Genomic DNA, 25124 nt, shown 5'->3' on the forward strand with positions numbered 1-25124 from the left:
AGAGATGAACTGATTCTAGCTTTGCATAAAGATAATATCTATAAACCCCAAGGGGTTAGCGCAGCTGGCTTGGAGGGGACATGAGACTCCGCCTCAGGAAGCGAGGTCTCGTGATCAAACCTTCGCCGCTGCATAATTTCTTGGGGCCACCCGCCTAAGGCTCACTACGGCCCAGAAGCTCCCAGTTCGTGCGTGGCGTGGGGGTCATGTATGAGCCCGGGGGGATTTAGTTGGCCTAAAGTCGGATACCCCTCCTGTCTCCAAAAAAAAAAAAGAAGATAATATGTATATATTTCTATACGACAATTGATGCCATAAGCCATGCTATCATCATCATATATGACTTTTTATTACACAACAATTAAAAACCATAAATTTAGCATCTCGATATAATCATATCCATCAAATAAGAATCCTTTCCACTTCGAAGTTGGTTGTTATGGTGGATCCCACCTTTTATTCCAATGCGATAGTGATTATACTTTAGATGAGATCTTAAGTGAGGCCCACCTTCGTCAGGTTCTCTATTCCATCGTCTCTCATCCGTTCATGTCTGTAGCTAATGAGGGATGGGAGCTTTGGATACTTTTCCTCCACCCTTCCTTTCCCCACCGTCTCTCTCTCTGCTGACTTTCTTGAAGGCATCCAAGCTTCACTGTGAATCTATGTCTCTTTCTCTTTCCTAGTTTTTCATCTTCTTTCTTATCTGCGTTTTCATGGTTGATTTATGATATTCTCAAGCTCTCTAATGGCGTTTTCGTGTTTGATCTCTGGTGTACTATCATTCTCTTTCATTGCTCATGGAATCTCGTACGACCTTGTCTGACTCAAACGATAATAGTGGCAGCAGCAGCATCTGTTTCTTTAGGAAATTCTTCAGTTCTCCTGATAGAGGGGTAGATGAAGATTGCTCGCATATTGGCTGCCGACCAGTGATCGATTTCATGGTGGAGGTGTTATATGCCTCTTTCACTTTCCAGATTTTCGAACTGGTGGCTCTGTATCAGGTATAAGCAATGTTAGGATTTTTCCAAGATGCGACGAGTGTGGGCTTAATTAATTATCGGGTCGATCATTGATGGGGATCAAGAAATACAGGGGCTGACGTGGCTGCTACTATTTTATTGAGATGGACCGACCCGACCTGGCCCATTGTGGAAGTGGGTTAGGGTTTTGGGGAGTATTATAAATACAACTGATGAGGGGTCCCTACAGTCACTATTTTCTTTTCTCTTTTCTCCACAAGAAAGGGAGTTGTGGGAGAGTTTAGGAGGCGGCAGAAGATCCCCATCGCGGATTGCATTCATTCTCTAACAGATCGATGCTACTTATGGTGGCATTTTTATTTGTTCTTCACCAACAAACGTGGGTGCCAGGTACACTATGCTTTCCCTATTTATTTTGATTCAATCGTATTCTAGAGATCTGTATGGGGACGGATTCGGGTTTGACAAAACCCTTGAATGTTCTAACAAGTGGTATCAGAGCCAACCATACGGACCTAGGATCGATTGATTAAGAACCTGGATCGAGTTTTGACAGTGGAAATAGGGATTTTGGCCGGATTTTAGTGGAACCGCACGTTTTCGCCTCTGCTGGAATTTTCCACCGACAAAAGTCAGAGTTTTTTTGTATGGGTACGAAGAGCTCGAAGAGACGATCACGGTAGTGGGTGGATCGTCCCAGTCAGCGGTTGACACGCGCCGCCAGAAGGCGCGAGTGAGATCCACTCGTCGGCGGCCGTTGTAGGAAAAAAAAAATTTTCCATAGCAATGTTGACGTCAGCCCTGTTCCTTATGGGTCAAGTTTGACCCGATCAAAGTTGACCCGACCCGGGTTAAAAGTTGACCCGACCCTGGTCAAACCTGACCCAGACCCGGTCAAAGATTTCTGACCCGATCAAGGTTGACCAGACCCGGATGGTTGACCCGACCTGAGGCCCGTTTAGAAACCCATTTTTTACCTGGATGGGTGGACCAACGGTCCGGTTCAGGTAAATCGGGTTCGGTCCAAGTTGGTTGATTTGGTTTGGTTTGATTCGGACCGGTTTGGTTCGAATTTAATACAAACAAAAAAAAGGGGGGGAAATGACCAGAAAACTTTAAATAGACCGTGTGGGTTCATTTGGATGAATTTTGAGACGTGGTTTTTTCTAGTGTGTCTATTTTTTTTTGCTCTTCGATTTGATATGTAATTTGGCATACTTTGTATGAATAAATATTATGATTTTGATGGTTTTTAAGTTTTTCAGTTGTTTTGAAAATAGAATCGACTATTTTAGAACGTTTTTATTGTTCCAGAAGCTGTCTTTTCCTATTTTGGAACACCGTTTTGATTGGATACTGTTCTAGGATACCCCATTTTGCTTGTATTTTCAAGATCGATGCTTTGGGTATCCTGTTTGAATAGTTTTGATGAATTTTTGAGACCTGTTAATGACGATTGTGTCACCTTCGAGAGACGCATGGCCGAGTGGAGCATCTGATTGGGCTCGGGTTGGTCTTGTTTCATTCGTAATTTCAAGACCTATCCACTAGTACCTGATTTTAGATGTTTAATAATCACAGGGACCTATTTTGGATGATTATGCTACGTTGAGCAGATTTAGACTATTTTGGATTGACCATTGCTGCTTGGACGATAAATGTGCATGTCATAACACATTATGGATGATCAATGTGTTTACTTCCACATATATTGCTACATACCTGATTGAGGAATTATGAGAGGGTAAAATGGTGATCTACCAAAGTGGCCCATTGAATCCTTTTATAGTTCTGTCAAGGCAGCGGAACAGGTGACATTAGCCCAAAGGCGTTGTTATCAAAGTTTGACGAGGTGATATGCATATAGATTGGAAGGATAGACGTCTAAGGGTTCCAGTTGCCCAAAGGTGCTAGGATTTCTGAAAACTACTGATCTCTTCATGGAAAGGCACTGTGTTCATCCAAAGATATTGTACTCAAAGAATTTGGGATGCGTGGCCTAGGGGTTTTCTTACCGCCCAAAGGAAAAATTTTTAAAAGTCATCGACATCTAGCTGTAATTGGAGTACGATAAATTGTTATTAAGGTACATAACCTAGGGGTTTCTCTATCACCCAAAGGTGGAGGGAGATTTTCAAAAGTTGTTGCTATCTCGCGGTATTTACGGTACGATAAAAATGTGTACCGGTACGATAAGGACGTGTACCTTTGACCCGAAAGGGCAAGAATGCAATGTTGTTGTAAAGAAGTATTGTTGTTTGATATTTATCATCTTGATTGCAAATAACTATATGTCTGATGTGTTGATGATAAATGTTTCGAACCACTGATTTTGTGATAATATGTTGATACATGTTTGAATGATGAATGGACATACGATGGTTAAAGAATATGTTGATTTGTGCGATATAGAAACTTTTAATATTATAATGTGTTGTTTTTATATATACTGATGGAAATTTTGTTGTTGACGAATGACAAATAATAACTTATTATGGTAGATGAAGTAATAAGTGAATAATTATGGTAACTGACTGTTAACCAACGAGCATAATGAACCATGAACGAATAATCCATCAATAAGAATTGTAACAATGAAAGATTAAAAATTTGTAACCTATAGGGTATAACAGGCCTTGAGCCATTTGACAGAAGCTACTTCGGTGGCATAGATTGAAAATATATTATTAATATGAAAAGATGAAGTCAAACACTAAATTAAAATAAGAAATAATGAAAGGAATGAATGAGCGAATAAAATCACGAAGAACATATTGAAGAAATTGATGCACTGAACAAACTACGATTATACCCTTGAAAGAATTGATATCTAATTGTGCACAATAAGAGAAAGAATCTTGAGAATGGTAACTTGACTGAGAACAAAAGAAGTAATCGATTCGAATAGTTTAATAATTTGTTATTACTTTGTGTCGAGATGTGTGGTTTGAATCTTTATTTCAAACTTGATCAATTTAGTTTGTTCAATTCTCTTGATCAGTGGGAGTGCTTCTTTACATGATTGTTCTGTTTGTGGATTGAGAGTTCTTCCTATCTCGTTGATATGCTTGTTGAGCGCGAGGACTTTATATATGTTTCATTTCAATTATGATGCTTCTGCTCGTTGTGATGAATAACATCTGCATGCATGCATATGATTGATGTGTTGATGGGCCTTTTGGTCCAAGGATGTTCTATTGGCGACGAGCCAAGTCGTTTGGCTATTTCTAGCCACAGATGTTCGATTGGTGATAAACCAAGTCGTTCGATTACCAAAGAATCATGACGATGTTCAAAGGTAATCCATGAGTTGTACGATGCTCATAATATGTTCGAGGACCCACAAGGAATGATGATGATGATATTTTTGTGATCACAGATGTGGACGACATTCCTTGTACAAATTATCTCAAGGAGGTTCATGTTAGTAGGTAGATCTTTGTTTGTAGCTGATAGAAAGTGATATGCCGTATGTTGAGGTGTATTTTCTATTGTTGCTCGACATCGATATATTTGCTAACTGGATTAAGGTTTAGTAGCATTATTGTTGTATTGAGATCCCATGGCCACATCTGATAATGATGACTTTATAATTAATCTAGCCCAAGTGGGAGATTGTTAGGATTTTCCCAAGATGCGATGAGTGTGGGCTTAATTAATTATCAGGTCGATCATTGATGGGGATCAAAAAATACAAGGGCTAACGTGGCTACTACTATTTTCTTGAGATGGACTGGCCTGGCCTAGCCCATTGTGGAAGTGGTTCAGGATTTTGGGAAGTATTATAATACAACTGATGAGGGGTCCCTGCAGTCACTATTCTCTTTTCTCTTTTCTCCACAAGAAAGGGAGCTATGGGAGAGTTTAGGAGGCGGTAGAAGATCCCCATCGCGGATTGCATTCATTCTCTGACAGATCGATGCTACTTATGGAGGCATTTTTATTTGTTCTTCACCAACATACGTGGGTACCAGGTACACTATGCTTTTCATATTTATTTTGATTCAATAGTATTCTAGAGATCTGTATAGGGACGGATTCGGGTTTGACAAAACCTTGAATGTTCTAACAAGCAATTCTTAATTCCTTCTTCATTTCTCTGTCTCTTCAAAATTCTCATGTGTCTTTCTATGTCTAATGAGCTACAAATTACATAGAAATGTGGTTGTCGTTGAATTGACAAGCATTGACCTTGTCCATATATTACTAGCCCTCCCCTTTCAATATCAGTTCTGAAATATTTCCTATCCACATAGTGCAAAACAAACACTTTTGTAAATAACGGAAGCCTCTGATAGAAAACCGGGGAAGGTTTTTCTCCAGGTCTACCTCTCACAATAGTTAAGAGTATTGAAGGAGATCCCAGACGCTGCTACTTCTGTTTCAATGGAAATTATTCTACAGGAATTGTCTTCAAAGCAAAAAAGAAATCTTGTAGGATTAAAATTAACATAAATTATTGTACTGAAATGCAATAAAAGTTATTTTATTTTGTTCTTTCATGTTATTCTGCATGAAAAGTTCTTGTATCATGGAGGAGATGGAACTGTCATCGATTGATGACTTTATCCCCATCACATGGTTGGATTCTATTTTCCATCAACCATGCCCAAATATGCTTCCTTGTTATGTTTGAAACTTTAAAAAATTAAGAATTTTCGTGTAGTAGATTTGAATCCATAATGAAATAGAACTCGAGAAATGCACTAAAGAGCAATCGACTGGTCAGAAAGACACTTATATATTCACTAACTAAGACACTTTCTTCGTTGGGCTAACAAACTAATCAAGAAGCGTAAGACGGAGCTTCTTGAAATGACGAGATAAGGTGAACGTGGAATCAACAGTTTTTTTATTTGCTGAAAAACACACCGAAATAGACTTATTTCTAAGTATTTTCCTAGCTTTTATAATGTTTTACAATTCCTAATTAACTTTTTTTGACAGTTGAACTGGGCCATCTTACTCTGTCCACTTCTACTGACACGTTATTTTTAGATGCCATTATTTATTGTACATGAACAAATCTCTATTTTTCTTCCCTTCCAACCTACGATCTGGAAAGATGAATAAACAACCTTTTTTATTTGATTGCAGAGGCACCTGCTTGACATTCTTGACAAGGTAGCAATAGATGACTTATTGGTGATATTATCTGTTGCAAATATGTGTGACAAAGCTTGTGAGAGGTTGCGGAAAAAGTGTGCTGATATTGTAGTTAAGTCCGATATTGATATCATAACTCTTGAAAAGCATTGCCCCATGAACAAAAAAAAATAAATATTAAAAAAATTATGTTTTGAAAAATAATCCTTTTTTTTTATTATTATTAAAAACAGGAGGGGATTCAAGGGGAGTGCATGCAGCCCATTAGAGCAAGCCGCAGGCACTCCCTGTGTAGCCCATAGGCCTAAGGTTGCAGGCCGCAGGCCTGCTTCCCACAGGCTACAGCCCACGGACAGCAGCTTGCAGGCCGTAGCCCGCAAGCTTGTTGCCCGCAGGCAGTAGCCCGCATGGGGGATGCGCACAAGGGTAGGTTAAAGGGAGAGGGCACGTGCAGAGGTTTGGCAGCGTGCGCTCCCTCCCCACATATAACTATGATTAAAAAAATAAATAAATAAAAATTAATTATCATTCTCACTTGGATACAATGTTTCAATAATTGGAAATAACAAATTAAAACCAAATCCATCATCACATGGGCAAATTGTTACACTAACAACCTTGTAACTACCCATGTGCACATGGGAAGGTTGTTACAACAACCATAATTTAACCACCCATGTGCAAATTTGCATCCCACTCATGATAATTATATTACCCATTAATTATATCTAATATTCATGGGTAGGAAAGGTGGCTCTGATACCACACTGTAGGCAAAACTACGGTCCATGGGATCATTATGATTCACCATCGCAAACCAATATACTACAAAATTAGGGTGTTGCACTCCCTGGGTTATCCCATGGGACAACAAAATTAGGGTGTTGTACGTCCTGGGTTATCCCAAGGTGTCTCATGGGTGCTACATTTAAATTTTAGGGTTTCCCATGGTTGCCCATGGGAACCCTGGTGCATCCCTGTTAGGGTTTCTCCTTCCTTACACGCAATTATGGAACGCATTAGGGACGGAGAAAATCATCTCTAATCCATCACATGGCAAGAGGGATCCATCCCATACTCGAATGCGCAACGAAAATAAATTGATTCGAGTTTCTTTCGCATCCCGTAAATATTAATAATTAATAACTGAATGAATCAATCAAGAATTGCTAACCCGGTGAGCCTCAAGTGTTGCTCCTCCAATAGACAATGGTTCTTCCTCCAGTGAGCACTCCAAGTAAATAGATCTGAACCTCCAAATGGCGCTACCAAGGTTCTTCAAGCCAATCCCAGATGCTCTCAAATTCTTCAGCACAGATCTAGGTTTCTAAAACCCTAACTCTCAAACACAAATGAGAGAAACTAGAAGAAGGAGAGAGATCACAAGAGGGAGAGAGAGTGAACAAAACGCAGGAGAGGGGGTCAGGCTGAAAACGTAGACCAGTGCCCGTCTCTGCATATTTGGTCCCCTATAAATAGGCCTAGGGTTTTCTAAAAACCATGAATGGATAAGAATTAATCCCAGTGAGAGTCTATCTCTCTCTCTTTCTCAGTTTGACAGTTTTGTTTAAACTCAAAGTGCTTCTAAAAGGGGAAGAAGCAGAATCTAATAGGGAAAGTATTAATTAGTTACTTTATTTAATATTTATGAATAATTACAATTAGCACCATATCCATTAATTAAATAAAGAACCAATTAAAATAGCAAATTCTAAATAACTCCCTATATGATAACAAATTATCATATACAACCCCCCCCCACTAATCAACACCATCATTATAGAATCTAGGCATGTACACAAGTACTGCCAAACCCCAATCCATAGCACATGTCCATATAAAGTGTTTGTGCATTTGATCGGGTCTTATAAAACTTGATAAAACACTTTGTTCAAATAATTATATATAATCTATCATTTTATGTAAAATCGATTTTTACAAAACCATTTCCAATACGGCACTGGATCCAGATTCTGATCTGACCATACACAGACAATCTCAATCTTGGTGTTCCCCAATCGGGTAGTGGTGACCATGTTGAATAACTCCGTCATTCACAAAGTGTTCACGCATTCCCAGAACATCGGCTTTGACTCGCTTGAGTCTCAGTCATTGATGAACCAAAGAATGCGATCACACTTTACAACGACAGGGTTCCCTCAGGCAAAGGGTGTCGATGATAAATGTTTATCCCTTCCTACATCTGGCAGTAATACATGAGGGAATCGACAAAGTAGATTCTTCGCCAATGCACACATCAAACATGCGAGCACTCGCATTCGTATCCTGGCATCACATGTCTAGGTCGATGACCATATGATAAGCATGCCCAGCCCAAACCCTAGTCGTGACTACCATTTTAAGTAAAACTTACGAACACATAATGCTCAAAAAATTTATATTGCATGTGATAATATTAAACTAAAATGTATAAAAGTCCAATACAAAGGTGAACCAGGTTGAATCGGACCGAACCGGGTTTGATGGACACACACTTGTCCAATAATCTCCCACTTGTACATCAAAGCCAATTCCCCATACATTTTAAACTCATGCCCTTCATGTGTTTCTCAAACACTCCTGGAGACAAACCCTTTGTCATGGCATCAGATACATTTTCAGTTGTGTCCACTTTGGAGATACTCACGTTGCCCTGCTGGATAATCTCTCTGATGAGGTGATACTTCTGCTGCAAGTGCTTGTTCCTCTGATGAGCCCTAGGCTCCTTAGCTTGTGCAATGGCCCCTCTGTTGTCATATAACAAGGGAATGGGGCCCTTGACAAGGTCAGGGACTACCTTAAAATCTGATAGGAATTTTCTCAGCCAAACACCTTCTTTTGCTGCATCACAAACTGCAAGGTATTTTGCTTCAGTAGTGAAATTGACTGTAGACTTCTATTTCGCACTCCGCCACATAATGACACCTCTACCCATTAGATATACCATCCCGGACATGGATTTTCTGTCATCCTTATCAGTTTAGAAATCCGAGTATGTGTATCCCAAGACTGACAACTGATCAGATCCAAAAACCAAGAAATATTCCTTACTTATTCTCAAATACTTAAGGATATTCTTGGCAGCACTCCAATGCTTGCGTCCAGGGTTAGATTGATAACGACTTACCATACCAACTGCATAACAAATGTCCTGCCGCATACATAACATAGCGTGCATAAGACTCCCTACTACTGAAGCATAGGGAATCCTCTTCATCTCTTCAACGTCCGTCTGAGATTGAGGACATTGAGATCTGAAAAGACTGACTCCATGTCGGAAGGAACACTTCCCCTCTTGGAGTTCTCCATGCTAAATCTGGCTAAGACTTTGTCTATATAGGTAGCCTGTGACAAGCCTAGCATCCTTTTCTGGCGATCTCTCACGAGTTTGATCCCAAGGATATAGCTAGCTTCACCAAGGTCTTTCAATAAAAACGTTGTGGAAAACCACTATTTTATTGATGAAAGAAATCCTACATCATTACTAATCAGCAATATGTCATCTACGTGCAAAATAAAAAAACATACTGCCCTCCCACTGATCTTCTTGTAAATGCATGGTTCATCCATGTTTTGATCAAAACCAAACGATTTGATTGATTGATCAAACTTGATGTTCCAGCTCCTGGAAGCCTGCTTTAGTCCATAAATGGACCTCTGTAATTTGCACACCTTTTATTCTTCTTCTAAGGAAGAGAACCCCTCTAGCTGTTCCATGTAGATTTCCTCTTGAAGGAACCCATTCAGAAATGCAGTCTGCACATCCATGTGCCAGATCTCATAATCAAAGTGTGCAGCGATAGCCAATAAAATCCTAATGGATTTCATCATTGCCACTGGTGAAAACGTTTCCTCATAGTCTATACTCTCTTTCTGGGTAAGCCCTTTGCCACCAGTCTCGCTTTGAATCTTTTGACCTTTCCATCTGCGCCCTTCTTCCTCTTGAAGACCCATTTGCATCCAATCGGCTTGACGCCAAGTGGTGGATCGACTAGAGTCCAGACCTTATTGGAATACATCGAATCGATTTCAGAGCGCATTGCCTCCAGCCACCTAGTAGCATTAACATCCTTAAGAGCCTCAGAGTATGTCATCGGATTATCATCCGATTCAACCGATACCATGTGGAACTCTTCCACTGTTTCCTCTTCGGTTAGAAGAGTAAGCCTGGTGGGTGGTCTAATAGTCCTCCCACTGCGTCGAGGTTCTTCAGGTGTTGGTATTTCAGTGGGTATGTCAATTGGTCTCACTTCTAGAAGTGACATTTCTGAGCCATCTGATAGCACTTTAATGACTATTAGTTCGGACCTCTGGGTCATCATTTCTTCCTCCAGAAATGTGACGTGTTTACTTACAATGACCTTTTGGTCAACCGGGTTGTAGAAATAATAGCCTATCGTGCCTTTGGGGTAGCTAAGAAATAGCATCTTGAAGTCCTGGATTCCAACTTGTTTGTCTGTTGTTTTCGCACATGTGCTATGCAACCCCATACCCTAAGGTGTTGAATACTGGGCTTGCGCCCTTTCCACAACTCAAAGGGTGTCTTGGCTACAGACTTGGATAGAACCCTATTCAAGATATAAATTTTTGTCTCTAAAATGTACCCCCAGAAAGAGAGAGGCAACTCACTATAAGTGAGCATCGTTTGGACCATATCCAATAGGGTCCGATTGCATCGTTCGGATACACCATTTTGTTGTGGTGTGCCTGGATTAGTTAGTTAACTAACTATCCCTTGTGATACGAGATATTCTTTAAATTCATCTGATAGATACTCCCCTCCACGATCTGATTGTAAGGACTTGATGCGTTTATCGAGCTGTCTTTTAACCTCGGCTTGAAATTCTTTGAATTTATCAAAGGCCTCCAATTTCCTACACATCAAGTATATGTATCCATATCTAGAGTAATCATCGGTGAATGTGACAAAGTACTCATACCCATACCTTGCTTATATGTTCATGGGTCCACACATGTCAGTGTGTATCAACTCCAACAGAACTGTGGCTCTAGCACCTTTATTACTAAAGGGTTTCTTGGTCATTTTGCCCTGAAGGCATGACTCACATGCGGGGAATGGTTCCACCCCCAGACTCTCTTAAGGCCCATCCTTCACCAATCTACTGATTCGGTCCAAGTTAATGTGACCTAATCTCAGATGTCATAAGTATGTTGAGTTCATTGGAGTTGCTTTTCGTTTCAAATCAATATTTGAAACAACATTCGTTCTAATAGGGCAATCTAGAAAGTACAAACCACTTTGCATATATCCGGATGCCATAAAGGAATTATTAAAACGAATAATCAATTTAGTATTAAAGGAGAAGCTATACCCGTCCAAAACAAGTTTTAAAATTGAAAAAATCCTCCTCTTAAAAGAGGGTACATATTAGCAATCCTTTAAAACTAAACAAGCATAACTAAAATTTAAAATAAAAGTCCCCACAACCATTGCCATGGTCTCAACTCCAATGCCCATCCGAAGACGCACCTCATTTCTTTTCAAGTTCCTTGTCTCCTTGAACCCTTGCAAATCATTACAAATGTGAACAGTGGAACCACTATCCACCAACTAAGAATTGGTCGGTTCAAAAGATAAATTAGACTCGTAAAGAACGTGAACATCACATGTACCTTATTTAGCAGCCTCTGTTTCATCTGGCTTCTTGTCTTTCAAAGTTGCCAGATAAGCACGACAGTTCCTTTTCTAGTGACCCTCCTTCTTGCAATAGAAACACTTGCCTTTTTCTTTATTTCCAGACTTCCCACCCTTGGGTTTCAGGGTCTTACCCTTACTTCCCTTTTTCTTCTTCTTCCCATTTGAAGAAGGCTTCACATCAGTTGCATTGACCTCAGCCTTATCCTTTTTCAAGGAAGTCTCCGCCTCTACCAATGCGTTAGCAAGCTTAGTGAGATCCATCTCCTTATCGGACATCTTGTAGGACATCTTAAAGGGTGCATAGGTAGGAGTAAGTGACGCTAAGATCACATCAGTCTTGTATCGTAGGCTGACATCAGTCCCCATGGATTCTAGCTTTTCAAACAGATTGATCATCTTCATTACATGATCCATCACTGGAGTCCCTTGAAACATCTTGGTGTTATGGATTTGACTCACCACATCAGAATGGGTGTGTGTCAACTGCCTGTTGAATAATTCAACAAGCTTATCCATCTTACCCCCAGCAATGCGTATATCCTTGACCGAGTCCATAATTGATTTTTTCAACGATCCTAGGATATAAAGTGATGCCTTGGAATCCCTCATGAAGAAATCCTGCATCTCTTCATTTGTCTCAAAATCATTTGGGTCGGGTTGAGGATGAACTTGTTCATCTAGAACTGTATACAGTCCTTCAGCAGTCAAGAGCAATTTAATGCTCCGGTACCAATCGACATAGTTCGTACCATTAAGTTTGTATTCGCTAATGAGTGTTAACAAGTTGGAATTAACGACAGCCATTGTAAATTAATCTACACATGTACAAGTAAAAAACACATGCTTATCAACAACCATTAAAATTAATAAATTGAGCACATACACATCAATGGTCTTTCATGATTTGGGTTTCCCTCATAACCCAAAAGATGAATTGAATACCTACAACCCTTATATGCATAACTTACCCTGTCGAGATTCATTATACATACCGTGGTAGTGTGGACTAAGCTGTCTGCCTCATGGGCTTCCAATATTTTCGACCACCTAGGTATCATGTCCAGATCCTGTTCGCTGACATACACCCAAGTCATGTACTTACCTATTGCATTAGTTAGAATCATGGAATCATGAAAGATGGCCCACTGTCGCAGTGCCCTCTCACTATCCATACCCTAACGTATCTAAACAGAGGTAAATATAGATAAATGTGTGACAGAGGTCCTGGCAATATCCTGTCGACATATGCGGGGTCATGTCACACACTTTCTACATTTATCTTTAATAGGAGGCCATGGACTTGTCTACCAATTAAGACTAGTCCATATCATACATGTATTATGATCAAAGAGGGATTAATCAACTCTCACATATCATGGATAGATTTAAACAACATAATTAATCAACATTAATTAAAAATGATTATGGGATGACAGCATTTTTATCAGAAATAATTAAAGAACCCTCCCAATAAAAATAAAACTAATAACTTGCGTGCCTCAAACATGTCATGGATGTCACGCCTCGATCATCTCCTCCGCCCGATCACGACTTCAAAGTAGGTGATTTGGATCTCCATAAGCTTTGAGCGCCACATGTGGATCACCATCAACATGCCCTGGGAGTCCTCGCTCCTCTAAAATTACAATGAAAACCTAGAAAAAATTCTATACACTTTCTTTTCCATAATAATAAAGAAACCCCGCATGGAGAAACCAACCCACCATTTGGGCTGCCCATGGGGTGGAGTACATTTGTTTATAAAAATGATAGGGGGAGAGAGAGAAAGAGAGAGAAGCATCACATCCACCCATAACCCCATGTATCACATATATAACAATCCATCCATTTTATTAAAATGTCATTCCCATAATCACATCATAACATAATTTCATGCATGGGCATCATTAAAGCAAGTAAACAAAAAAGAACAGGGATTTCTTCAATCATTGAACCACCATATCACATGTGATAACATATATTTAAGCCCATAAATTAAAATCACATTTTAATTGCAAGTGAGTGGAGGGAGGGAATCCCTTTACCCATCTTCTTCCTCCAAAAAACAAAACAAATATTAAAAAAATTCTGTTTTGAAAAATAATCCTTTTTTTTATTATTATTATTAAAAACAGGAGGGGATTCAAGGGGAGTGCATGCAGCCCATTAGAGCAGGTCGCAGGCACTCCCAGCGCAGCCCATAGGCCCAAGGCCCACGAACAGTAGCCCAAGGCTACAGGCCACAGGCCTGCTTCTTGTAGGCTACAGCCCACGGACAGCAGCCTGCAGGTAGCAGCCCGCAAGCTTGCTGCCCACAGGCAGTAGCCCGCACGAGGGATGCGCACAAGGGTAGGGTAAGGGGGGAGGGCGCGCGCAGAGGCTTGGTAGCATGAGCTCCCTCCCCACATATAACTATGATTAAAAAAAATTTTAAATAAAAATTAATTATCATCCCCACTTGGATACAATGTTTCAATAAGTGGAAATAACAAATTAAAACCAAATCCATCATCACATGGGCCAGTTGTTACACTAACAACCTTGTAACTACCCATGTGCATATGGGAAGGTTGTTACAACAACCATAATTTAACCACCCATGTGCAAACTTGCATTCCTCTCATGATATTTATATTAACCATTAAATATCTAATATTCATGGGTGGGAAAGGTGGCTCTGATACCACACTGTAGGCAAAACTACGATCCATGGGATCATTATGGTTCACCATGGCAAACCAATATACTACAAAATTAGGGTGTTGCACGCCCTAGGTTATCCCATGGTGTCCCATGGGTGCCACATTTAAATTTTAGGATTTCCCATGGGCCGGTGCATCCCTGTTAGGGTTTCTCCTTCCCTCATGTGTCCCACGCAATTATAGAACGCATTAGGGATGGAGAAAATCATCTCTAATCCATCACATGGCAAGAGGGATCTATCCCATACTCGAATGCGCAGCGGAAATAAATCAATTCGAGTTTATTTCGCATCCCATAAATATTAATAATTAATAACTGAAGGAATCAATCAAGAATTGCTAACCTGGTGAGCCTCAAGTGTTGCTCCTCCAATAGACAATGGTTCTTCCTCCAGTGAGCGCTCCAAGTAAACAGATTTGAACCTCCAAATGGCGCTACCAAGGTTCTTTAAGCCAATCCCAGATGCTCTCAAATTCTTCAGCACAGATTTGGGTTTCTAAAACCCTAACTCTCAAACACAGATGAGAGAAACTAGAAGAAGGAGAGAGATCACAAGAGGGAGAGAGAGTGACCAAAACGCAGGAGAGGGGGTCAGGCTGAAAACACAGACCAGTGCCCCTCTCTGTGTTTTTGGTCCCCTATAAATAGGCCTAGGGTTTTCTAAACATCCTGAATGGATAAGAATTAATCCCAGTGAGAGTCTGTCTCTCTCTCTCTCTCAGTTTGGCAGTTCTGTTTAAACTCAAAGTGCCTCTCAAAGGGGAAGCAGCAGAATCTAATAGGGAAAGTCATAGTTATCAAGGTGTCGCCTAGGCGACGCCATGGCGTCCAGGCGGAAATATGGGAGCAAGGCGGTAGAGCGCCTTATGGTATGTAAGAAAGGCGACCGCCTTGGTCACCAAGGCGTCTCCTAGGCAATCAAGGCGACACCTTAGGACGCCTTGTGACCAAGGCGGTCGCTTTTTGTTGTTAAATTTATTTTATGTATTTACTTTTTTATTCTATTTCCTAACTTATTATTTGAAAGTGTATATGGAGTATCTACACTGAGATACATTGGATCAATACTATAAAAACCCCATTTATTTTTTTTTATTGTTTTATTCTATTTACTAACTTTTCATTGGCTGGTGTATGTATTATCTAAACTGAGATACATGTTATCAAGGGTATAAAAGACTTTTTCTTCTTCTTTTTCAACTAAAGTCCAAAACTGAAACCCTTGACTTTTCATCTTCGTTATTTGGGTTTGGGAGAAAAAACCTGCGGTGAAGGAACAAGGTAAGTAACCTTCTACTCTTCTTCTTTTTCTCTTCTATTTTTCTTATTCTGTTGCTGCGCCTCCATGTCCCATTGTCCCCTCGATTTTTCATTTTTTTTTTCTTATGCTGCTGCTGTTGCTCCTCCAGCGTCCACCCCCATCGGCGATTCATACCTTAGGGGATACTGCCTAGGCCTACTGATAATCGATTTTTTTTTCTGTTTCATCTCATCCTCCTCCTTCTCCTTCTTTACAATTTTTTTTCTTCCTTCTCCTTCCCTGTGACGCACTATGTTCTTTTCTTTCTTTTCTTTTTTATTTTTCCATCCTCATTTCTTTTGCCTATAATAAATTGAATGATATATCCTCATCCTGAGACAATGTGGACCTGTGAATACATATCATAGACGTCATTTTGTTATTTTGTTGAAATCATGATATGATTGTGTGGCTTCTCCACCCCCACCAGCAATTCTTATGCTGTTGTTCCTACCTTAGGGCCTACTGCCTAGGCACTCATTTTGGCATCATAGAGGTAAGTATTAGCAACCCTTTATTCTTTATATTTAATAATTTATAATATTGTTCCACATTTATATGCTATATTTCGATGATAACATGATGAACTTAGTTTGTTAATTTGTTTTTTTTTTATGAATATCTTGCATTGGTTTGAATCATTAATATTTATTTAGCAAAGTAGAATTATATAATTTTTAATATTCTATTTGTACCAAATAAAATGGTTATATAAGAAAATACTATAACGCCTTGTTCGCCAAGGCGACACCTTGTGGCCGCCCTATCGCCAAGGCGCTTGGGAAGGCCCTCAAACGCCGTGGTCGCCTTGCCGCCTTGATAACTATGGGAATAGTATTAATTAGTTACTTTATTTAATATTTATGGATAATTACAATTAGCACTATATTCATTAATTAAATAAAGAACCAATTAAAATAGCAAATTCCAAATAACTCCCTATACGATAACAAATTATCATATACTACCCCCCACTAATCAACACCATCATTATAGAATCTAGGGCATGTACACAAGTACTGCCAAACCCTAATCCATAGTACATATCCATATAAAGTGTTTGTGCATCTGATCGGGTCCTGCAAAACTCGATAAAACACTTTGTTCAAATAATTATATATATATATAATCTATCATTTTATGTAAAAAAGATTTTTGCGAAACCATTTCCAAAACGGCATTGGATCCAGATTCTGATCCGACCATACACAGACAGTCTCAATCTTGGTGTTCCCCAATCGGACAGTGGTGCCCTTGTTGGATAACTCCTTCATTCACAAAGTGTTCACGCATTCCTAGAACACCGGCTTTGACTCGCTTGAATCTCAGTCATTGATGAACCAAAGAATGTGATCACACTTTGCAACGACAGGGTTCCCTCAGGCAAAGGGTGTCGGTGACACATGTTTATCCCTTCATACATCTGGCAGTAATACATGAGGGAATCGACAAAGTAGATTCTTCGCCAATGCACACATCAAACATGCAAGTACTCGCATTCGTACCCTGACATCACATGTCTAGGCATACCCAATGCGACGACCATATAATAAGGGTGCTCAGCCCAAACCCTAGTCGTGACTACCATTTTAAGTAAAACTTACGGACACATAATGCTCAAAAAGTTTATATCGCATGTGATAATATTAAACTAAAATGTATAAAAGTTCAATACAAAGGTGAACCAGGTTGAGCCGAACCGAACCGGGTTTGATGGACACACACTTGTCCAACAATAGTATCTCTTCTAACAAAAGGAGCACGACCATTTGATCTTACTCCTGATGGAAGAAAAGCACTTCAAATCTCGAAGAGGCTAACCAAATCTATGGATTACAATAGATCTACTGAAGAAGGAAAAGCTTCTCCTAAGGATCGACTATGCATAGAGATAATGGAGCAAGCAGAGAGAAGAGATCCAGTACTAGGAGCAGCTTTTGTTTCTCTTGCAATGGCAGGCGATGATCTACGAATGAAATTGTTATACCTTGAAAATAGAGGTGAGCTATCACTATGGCTTCCATATATCTTTTCTTTAGCTCTGCATATCCCCTTGGTAGTCAGGTTTTAGATGATATCTGTGGTTGTTGCCTGGAATTATTTTATTTTCAATCCCAATAATATTTGTATGGATAAGTTAGGCTTGAAAACAGATTAAGGCCATTTTAGGTAGGTATGAAATGATACCATTCCTAGGGTGAAGTTCAATAGATGTAGAATTAAGGTCATTTAAGGCATGCATAAAACGAAGAAGCCATTTCTAGGTTGAAGTTCTCCAAAGCAGGTACTGACAGAGCCTTTTCTAGGTCTGCTTGCTATTTTTAGCCACGTGGAGTGCTGATGTCGCCTTTCATAGTAACCACTAAGGTAGATAGGAGCTCTCTGATTGATCAATTTTTGAATTTCATGGCATAAAATGCATTTGATTTCCCCACCCCAATGGTTTCAGCTGTAAAACCATTTATTCTGCCACAAGGCGAAATGCAATTCAACTGAACCTTTCAAATGAATGGAGAAGGATATGATAACCTGTACATAAAATTTGAGCACCAACTAAGCCACCACATGACAATTCTAGCCGCCTTAGAAAAGTTTCTTTAATCAGCCAACCTAGAGTGTTGGTACAATTTATATTATTTATTCATATTCAGGTGATGAATGGGGATAAGTCCACATTGGGTGAAAGTCATGTCCCATCAGATGCTATTGCGAACCCTATTGGGGCCACTTGGTTCAGGATGACAATCTATTATCCTCAACTTTTAACTCTTTAATAAATTTGGTATTGAGGGACCCACACCCCAGCTCCTTCTAATCAAAATTTTAGTTCTTGACACCTTTTAATTGCCCTTTGGCTTATTCTCAAAAGGGTTTTCAAAACTAAGTTGGAACTTGGAAGTGATATATCATTATGTCATTATCAAAAGGTGTCATTGTCAGTGCCTTTTTTACCAAAAGTCAAAAATATAAGATTACAAATTGTTTGACACCTAGTGGGGTGTGAATAAGAAAATCACTTAATTGTATTTCATGAACTAGATATGTGAAACAAGTGTTGATGTCTCATGGAGCCTTTTAAATGTTTCTCCTTAGATACCCTTATAAATCGAGCACTGAGCAGCATATTATTTAATTTTTCTTAGCATGTTATCTAGTCATAATTACAACAACAACAACTCAGCCTTATCCCAACTAAATGGGGGCAGTCTAACCCTGCCCGATTACACTGCCTGGATGGGGTCCACCTCCCTCTATTAGGGGGAATTGAGGAAATTGACGGGCAGACAAATTGAGGTGATATTTTTCCATTGGTTGTGGGGAATCCTATCCCTAAAAATCAATACATGAGATTATTGTGTACTTAAACCCTTTTCGATTAATATTTCTAAAATAAGGGAAAAGGCTGGCCACGCTGTCGGGTTGCCCAGTCATGTGTCTATCTCTCTTCCTCCTCATAGTGAAAAGACCTCTTTTCCTCAGCATTCTTTTTAACTAAGTTATTACATTTTTATATGCAGGCTATATGGCCTTACAGTGGGCACTATCACCCAACAGAAGAGAACTTCAAGGAATTCATTAGCTTCCTCCAAGAAAATCAAGTAGATCTCATCAATGTCAAGGTATATAGTTATATACCTTAGAACAGATGACGGAATTAAACCAGAGTCAACAGAAGAGGAGGAGGAGTCCACTACATCAACGGATGTAACTGGATCTACTACCCAAGAAGAAGAAGAAACGGATGGTGGAGATGCAAGGGCTAGCGAGTTGGAAGTAGGAGTTGAAGTAGGGGAAGTAAGAGTGTTCGACCTGAGCAAGCGTTTGTCGTGCAAATGGAGCACTGGAGCCGGGCCACGTATTGGGTGTGTTAGGGACTACCCGGCAGAACTTCAATGCAGGGCATTGGAGCAAGTCAACCTTTCGCCAAGGCTCACACCAGGTCCAGTTGGGGGATGGGGGCCCATTCCTTCCCCAAGGCCCAGCCCAAAGATTCATCTCTCACCAAGGCTTGCCTACATGGGACTCCCCAGCCCATCTCGCCTTCCTATATCGGGGCCCATTCCTTCCCCAAGGCCCAGCCCAAAGGTCGCTCATTAATGTTATATATTATTGGGTCATGGGCTTGGGTCTCTAAGGGCCCATCTCGTGCCCTGATTCTTCACTCATGAGAGACTAGGAGTTCTTCTTCATTAATTTTTTATTCTTTGGATGTTTTTTTTTTATGGGGATAACAAAGAAATTTTGCCCTTCTAATGTTCCATTTTTACTTTTATTTTTTTGTTCAATTTTTTTTATTGGGCTTTTAACCCATTCGGGAGAGGGTTTGAAAAGGTATTGGGAGGGTATTTTGGAACATACTAAAACCCTAGGAAAGGTTTTGCTTTGTTGGCAATTACCAACACTTCACAATTAAGAGGTCATGAGTTCAACTCTCCTTGGGCCCTAACTATCCATAGGATCGACAATGTGGCCATAATAATAAAATCAAGCCTCAAGCCCAACTTATCCGTGTGAGGGAGTGGGCCATGGTCTTTGGATAATGGGCTCAGCTATTCAACTCAAGATAATCAAGCCCAGCCTCTTTTTCCGTTTTGTTGAAATCATCCTTCCATACGGACGGTATGTTTTGTTTTTTTGATGGAAAGAAAAACTAATATTACTGAGAGAAAGGGCTTACAGAGTTATGGATAGGCCATATATTCATATAATTGCAACATTTGAAAATTATATTAGTGAAGTTATTCGTTGCATCAGCTAGATGAAAGTAATATTTGATTAAGTTCCAGGGGATGCGAGTTGAGGGGGTAGGATGAAATAAGTCAAATACAGAAGGTACATTTGTCGGTCTAAAAATTGTCCTTTATTGACAACCAATCTAACAACCATTCTTTCAAGAATGGCGACTAAAAAGGTTAATTTTTTTGTCACCTATTATAAAAGATAATCTCTTCATCTACCATGATGTCCATTCTTCCAAGAATGGCGACCAAAAAGGTTAATTTTTTTGTAACCTACTATAAAAGGGAATCTCTTCATCTACCATGATGTGATTCTATGATTAGATTATTTACTCCCATCGAATGAAATTGAATTTTTTTTTCTACAATAAAAATGTCAGAAAGATATCGTGGCTTAAGAGATTCTCTCTTCACCGTAAATAAAGAAAAACTTGTTTATAACAAATGTATCTTGTGAGTATGGGGTCACATATAGGACTGTGAGTAGGGGACTGAGACAAAAGTGTGGAAAACAAACCTGTAGCTGTCCACAAAAAATTATTTGGCCAAACCTTTCTTGTCTAAGCTATCTTCCCTTTCCAAAATTCAACGATTGCTTGCCACAATGGCAGCAACCTTGTGGGGTGATTGGGGTCTAAAGTGAACTGATAGCGTTTGAAAGAATATATTCTTTCCAACTTTATCAATGACAATAATTTTTGATAGGACTAAGGTGTTAGTTCATTCTTGGATCTCCTAGACCCTGCCCACAAAGGAAAGGAGATAAGGGTTATAATTGAAAATTAGAAAAAAAATTTGATTTTTTTTTCAATAATCATGGTTTTAAAAAGTGGTATCGGATAGGGGTATGGTCTGTGGTCGATATCAATACTTGTCTGATCTTGTATCGTGGAATGGTTCTAGCAAGGGATAAATCTGTCTAAAATATGATTTTCTAATCAAAATCAAGAGTAAAACCATCCAATCCGGCCCAATAAGACTGATTCGTATTGGTATCAATCCATTTTAATAGATCATGTTTATAATTGGTTGTTAAGGCGTATTATTATTATTATTTGGATATACAGGAAATAACATTGCTAAATGTAGCAACTATTATTGATGATGTGAAGTGCCTCTCTACTTCGTTTATTTTGATTTCTGTTCAGTGTATTTCATGGGCTCTGATGTTGTAGCAGATGCCCTGATCTAGAAGACCCTATCTAGTTTCTATCATGTGTATGAAAAAATGGCCTTCTTCCCTGTCTATCACTAGACTGACAATCTCTCTCACTTAGGGTTTCAAAAACCCTAATTTCATAATTCATGAGAGGGAGAGGGGGAGGAGGGACTGCTAAAATCGTTAGCCCCGTCCCCTCCTCTCTATTTATAGACTAGGTTAGCCACTTATTATGGACGACCTTGTTGAGGCAATTTGAGATTCTCAATCGTCGTATGATTTAGTTTGGTGAATCCCTTTAATGAAAAGTGTCATTGTCAATCTACAAGATGACAAATTTCCTTGTCAATAGCTAGTGTCATTGTTGCTACATCAGTAGGAAGAGGTAATATCCCATTGGGATTATATATGGTACTTGTAAAATATTAATAGTTAAGTTAATACCATTGTCTTCCCAAACAATTCACAATATAATCCTGTTAATTGTATATTAATTCCTCCACTAAAATAATATCACATAATGGATTATAGGATATGTAATTATATTATTACCAAACCCTAATCAATCAAACATGTCAATGCAAAGATTCTGTGTCAATGATTGGACGAAAGCATTTTATTAAATTATTTAATAAAATAATATTAATTTTTAAAACAATTTGCAAACACTTTACAAAAATGTTACCGGATCTAGATTTATGTCCAATCACACATAGACTTTCTTTCTCCTCGATATTTCCTAAAGGGCAATGGATTCTGTGTTGAGCGACTTTTTTCGTTCACGATCAAACACCATGAATTTAGTTACTGATTTATAGTTTGGAAAAGACATCAACTATTGGTAGCCAAAATCCACGATGCATAACCACAACGATAAGGATCTCTCAAGTCAAGGGACAGATCAAATTCTATAAATGAGAATCTTGCTACTTATCAAGTGTCGGAAACACATGCAAGATTCTTGCATGATCCTATACAATGCACACATTGTATGTTCACTCACACCCATGTCTTGAAATCTACATTCTAAAGAACGAACAAGATGCCTACTCATATCCCTAGTCGAGTATGCTTTAGATGAAAACCTAAGGACAACCATAACCCATTAATAATCATGAAAAGTAAATGAAATAAATATAAAATATAAATTCTAAGTTTTATGGACACATATCCAACAACTTGATCGAGCTCCTCTATGGCTAGGGGTGTCAATTGGTCCGGTTTCTTAACGGTTCCGACCCTAAGGGGTCAGGACCAGAACCAGATCATTGAGCCAATCTGTTCCAAACTTGAAATCTAGGATCATTAACTAATGGGTGGGCCGGTTCTGGTAATTTACTCTATTAATTAATACAAAACAAGAGCTAATATAGATTAGTTATTTGATTTGTTAAAAAAAAAAGTGAAGCATATCTCATGTGATTGAAATTAGTGTCTTATTATAATATTATTAAATATATATAGCATATGTTAAAGAATTTGATGAGTTGATGGAATTTGATGGATATGTTCCAAGGTTTAACTTTGATTTAAAAGTATATCTATGTGGATTCTAAAATTAAATATAGGAATTAAAGAAATTAATTATTTATACTCATGGGGTAATTTAAAAGTGAAGATATTTGAAAAGCCGATGAAGAAGAAGAGAGATGAAAGTTTGTTTTACTAGAGGAATCAGAAATAAATATTTAATAAGAGAATATAGGTAAATATAGGTTAAGTTAGGGTACGGGCTGTAATTTCCAACTTTGGATCCTTTATATGTTATTGTAAAGTTGAAAAAAGGATAAATTACATATCACCCCCTGATGTTTAAATGAAACTCAAATCACCCCCTAGTTTTTGAAAATACTTAAATCACCTCTGTATTAGACCCCAATATGACAAATTAGTCCTTACCATTAGTTTTATGCTGTTAAGTGATGATGTCAGCCAGTTATATAAATTCAAATCCCTAAACTACCATTGACATCAAAACATAGATTTTGAAGGGTAGTATTGTAAATCTAATTCTAATGAATTAGTACAAGGTTAAAATAGTCTATTCACACAAATAACTAATAGCAGATTAACACCGTTACTGTAGAGGGGATCGGATGTGTATTTTCAAAAAACCAGAGGATGATTTGAGTTTCGTTTGAAAACCAAGGGGTGACGTGTAATTTACCCTTAAAAATAATAAACTCTTATAGCATAAGTGAGGTAGGGAGGTAGGAAGAGAACTAGTGATGGGAAGGGACAGAGATCTAGAAGGGGAAAGATAGAGAATTGAAAGGCATGGGGTTGGAGAGAGAGATAGAAATCTCTATGGTTAGCTTGAATTAATTATTAAAATTTTCATTTAATATATAATATTTATATTAAATATATAAATATTAGTGCTAAAACTTATTCTTCTCATTTTTGTGTAAAATAAAATAACATAAAAATTAAAAATAGGGCCAAATCTAGCCGTGGGGATCCCAAGCTGGGCCTTGATTCTCCAAAATCCAGCCCATCTTGGCCTGGTTGCACCCTAGCTCTAATGCAAAATACCATAGATCCAGCCTTAGTTAATGTCCATGTGTGTTCATATGTTCTTGGGGTGGGGTGGGGTGGGGTGGGGTGGGGGGGGGGGGGGGGGGGAGAGAAAATAACAACTTATAATCATAGGGGAAAGAGCGTTGTTGGCCAATGGGATTGTGTGTGCAAGCATCGTCCTGGACGGTATTTCCTCATTTCCATGGAGGCAGCTCAATACTTTCACACTCTTTTGTGTCTAGATGCAGGAGCCATGCGAGCCACACGACTAGTTAGGGTTATGAATTTTGATCTTTCAAAAAGTTGAAATAAAGGCTACGTTTGGTAGGAAGGGGAATTAAAGGGATGGGAAGTGAAATTTTCATACTTAATAAAAAAACTTTTGTAATCATTACCCCATGTGACTACATCACTAATACTAAATTATACCATATTTGGTTATTAAATTTCACTTTACGTTGCATACATTTTTCCCTTTGGTTTAAAATGTAAAATAAAAATTACACGTAAAATGTATCATTACTAAATATGGTAAAAAATTTAAATAATTTATACAATCACATGACATAATGATTAAATTTTTTTTTTTTTTTTTAAAGTATGAAAATTTCTTTTCCCTTCTCTTCAATTCCCCTTGCAACCAAACAAAGCCAAAATTCTAAGTTCAAAGTTATTAACTTTTAATTTATCCCAATATTATATGTTCTTACTTGAGTGTGTATTAATAAACCCCAACTCTCCCACAGTTAACCCCACAGACCTTGGGGGAGGTCCCCCAAGGTCTGCTGCGAACATAGAGAAAGAATAACAATATTTGTACCTCAACAGGTCCAAATCTGTCGGTTATTTGTCCAGTATTTTGGACATTAAGTACCAACCACTGTTCCTAAAAGTGACCCAACATTTGTTTGCTAGGTGTGCATAATAGATGCCTCAAATTTTGAAGTCCAAA

General features: G+C 38.8%; 1 long non-coding RNA gene across 1 annotated transcript; it reads left to right on the forward strand.

Annotated features, from left to right (window-relative positions):
• The first annotated feature begins 903 nt into the window (after positions 1 to 903).
• On the forward strand, positions 904 to 6238 carry LOC122656447. Its single transcript, XR_006332105.1, has 2 exons — positions 904 to 1007; positions 6084 to 6238. It is a non-coding gene; the product is annotated as an uncharacterized LOC122656447 (long non-coding RNA).
• The last annotated feature ends 18886 nt before the right edge of the window (positions 6239 to 25124 follow it).

Source organism: Telopea speciosissima, chromosome 3, assembly GCF_018873765.1.
Source record: "Telopea speciosissima isolate NSW1024214 ecotype Mountain lineage chromosome 3, Tspe_v1, whole genome shotgun sequence".
NCBI classification, from domain to species: Eukaryota; Viridiplantae; Streptophyta; class Magnoliopsida; order Proteales; family Proteaceae; genus Telopea; species Telopea speciosissima.